The following is a 3,110-nucleotide window of genomic DNA, read 5'->3' on the forward strand; positions in this document are numbered from 1 at the left end:
TAGAGCCTGAATTAGAACCCAGAAGTCCAACCTCCCAGCTCTGAATTCTTTCCACTAGATAATAATAATAATAATAATGTTGGTATTTGTTAAGCACTTACTATGTGCAGAGCACTGTTCTAAGCGCTGGGGTAGATACAGGGTAATCAGGTTGTCCCATGTGAGGCTCACAGTTAATCCCCATTTTACAGATGAGGCAAAGAGAAGTTAAATGACTTGCCCACAGTCACACAGTTGACAAGTGGCAGAGCCAAGATTCGAACCCATGACTAGATCACTCGGCTACTCCTCAACTGCACCTATGTCAGCAGCAGGGAAGGGGGAAGAAGGAAAAGAGGGAAGCATCTGGGCTGAACAAGGCACGTAGCCCTGTGGAACCTGCCAGAGCTAGGATGTAAGTTGGCTCTATGGGAAGCAGCATGGCATAGTGGATAGAGCACGGGCCTGGGAGTCAGGAGGTCATGGGTTCTAATCCAGGTTCTGCCACTTGTCTGCTGTGTGATCTTGGCCAAGTCGCTTAACTTCTCTTTGTCTCAGCTGTCTTGTCTTATGCTGTCGAGTTGTCTCTGACCCATAGTGACACCACGGACACATTTCTCCCAGAACTCCCCACCTCCATCTGCAATTATTCTGGTAATGTATCCATAGAGTTTTCTTGGTAAAAATCTGCACTATCACCTCCTTCCACACAGTAAACTTGAGTCTCCCCCCTCGACTCTCTCCTGTGCCTCTGCTGCCCAGCACAGGGGGGTTTTGACTTGTAGCAGATCGCCTGCCACTCGCTAGCCACTGCCCGAGCTAGGAATGGAGCGGCTACGCCTCTGCTTGACTTTCCCTCCAATAGTTGAGGCTGGTAGAATACTAGAAACTCTCCAGATGTGACCCTGAGAGGGGTCTCTAAACTGTAGCTGTTAGATATTTGAACGCAGAGTGAAGAGGGCTAAAGGTGACCCCGGCTAAAGAAGATTCTCCAACTTCCAGGCCCGTGCTCTTTCCACTAGGCAAAGGACTGGGGTTCTAATCTGAGTTTGACCACTTGTCTGCTGCATGACCTTGGGGAAATGATGTCCCTTCTCTGTGCCTCAGTGACCTCATTTGTAAAATGGGGAGTAAGGCTGTGAGCCCTGTGTGGGACAGGGATTGGCTCCAATCAGATTTGTTTGTATCCACCCCCATGCTTAGTACAGTGCCTGGCACATAATAAGTGCTTAACAAATACCATAATTACTATTACTGGAACAGGATGTGGCATGGGCAAGGAAGAGCCATAGCCCTAGGGAACGGGTCAGTGAATACCTTGGCCCTAGAGGTCCAGTAGGTGTCAGGCAGGGAGTAGGGGGATTATTAGAGCAGGACAGCAGCGGCAAGAAGATGCCACTCAGAAGACACCATCGTCCTGGGCGGCTGGTCCAAATGCTCGCTAAGTTTGGCTTAGTGCAAAGAGCACGGGCTTGGGAGTCAGAGGTCATGGGTTCTAATCCCTTCTCTGCCACTTGTCTGCTGTGTGACCTTGGGCAAGTCACTTAAGATCTCTGTACCTCAGTTCCTCATCTGGAAAACGGGGATTAAGACCGCGAGCCCCACGTGGGACAACCTGATTACCTAGTACCTACCCCAGTGCTTAGAACAGTCCTTGGCACATAGTAAGCACTAAACATCATTATTATTATAATTACTCCCTCCCAGCAACCACACAGAGACAAAGGAAAGTTTCCAAAAGCAGTTGAATCTGAGTGCTGATGAGTCACGCCAACACAGCCATCTGTACACCGGCAGACACCCTCACACGTCTACCCTGTTCGCCACACAAGTAGACCAGTACCTACACACTCGATCCAAGATTATTCCCACAAACGATTTTCTTAGCCTAACCAGGCACATAGACACTGCATTTTAAGAAGCCAGTGGGCTTTACAACTCCTCTAAATTCTTAACATGCCGCTGTTGCTCTTCTGGATTAAGGGCTGACATGCCCAATCAATCACTCGATAATCGATAATATTTCTTGAGAGCTTACTTGATGCAGAGCAGAGTGTTAAGGGCTTAGAAGAATGCGATAGAATTAAAAAGCACAATCCCTGCCCAAAGCAAGCTGAGGACTTTTGTTTTTTTCTATCTTTCTGTTTTTTCCAGATCTCTCTGCCTGAGTATAAGATTTAAAGCCCTTTAAATAAAATATCTAAAGGGCCAGAGACTCCTTCTTTTATAGACACAATCGTTTTAATTCTAAGCATTGAAACCCCAATAAATTACATCAATGGATCAAACTTGGGAATTTTATGCTACCAATTGACCCCACAATTCCTAGGTTCCAAAATTTTAGTACACAAAGAATTTAGGCATTCAACCACTGGAGTAAGAGTACGTCTCTTGGAGGATAACAGTTAGATCTGCCACGACACGTCATTTCACTAGAAATTTTGGGTAGAAGAAAACGGTGGAATTAGGGAATGTAGATCTATGTAGTTAGAACAGGTCACCGTGTCAGAAGAAATAGTTTTTCACATGCTCATGCTGTTGGACATGAGATAAGTACTAAAATTTGAGCTTTCCTAAACCTGGGGTTCCTCTGGAACAAAACCCCCATATTATAGGAGAACTGCCCGTACCTAAATTTCCAAGAAACCCCAAGGTATTTCCCTACTTGTATGATGCTATCACTTCTCCATCTAAAGAATAAGCCCCACAAACAAATGTTCAGTTATGTAGCTGGTGTCCTTTTTCCTCCAGTTCATTAAGGAGTTTTAAGATCCTAGATTTTAAGATCCTTAAATTGCCCTTGTGGTATTTTTCACAACCAGAGCCATTGATTTCCAAATGTAGTTAGTCAGAAGGTGAATTGCTCCATTCTTGGGCAACTTCTGTCCCTTCCTGCCACCACCCATCCTGCCCAGTCTCCTAAAATATGCATTTCTTTCCCTGGGGACAAAGACGTAAGTTTCAAGGTTTCCAGGATCACGTCTTTCGATCCATGGGCATCATTCATCCTAAACTTTTGACAACAGTTTGCATGATACTCTGTCCTGAGGCCACCAAATTCTGATTTCCATGATAGACACCAACTATGTAGCTTGCAGATTTGAGAGCTGTATTTTTTTCAGATGGTATTT

At 45.4% G+C, this 3,110-nt stretch overlaps 1 non-coding gene across 1 annotated transcript; it reads right to left on the reverse strand.

Annotated features, from left to right (window-relative positions):
* Positions 1 to 756: 756 nt before the first annotated feature.
* LOC114815362 lies at positions 757 to 894 on the reverse strand. The gene has a single exon (XR_003763125.1). It is a non-coding gene; the product is annotated as a small nucleolar RNA SNORA7 (small nucleolar RNA).
* Between the last annotated feature and the right edge of the window lie 2,216 nt (positions 895 to 3,110).

This window comes from Ornithorhynchus anatinus, chromosome 11, assembly GCF_004115215.2.
Source record: "Ornithorhynchus anatinus isolate Pmale09 chromosome 11, mOrnAna1.pri.v4, whole genome shotgun sequence".
NCBI classification, from domain to species: domain Eukaryota; kingdom Metazoa; phylum Chordata; class Mammalia; order Monotremata; family Ornithorhynchidae; genus Ornithorhynchus; species Ornithorhynchus anatinus.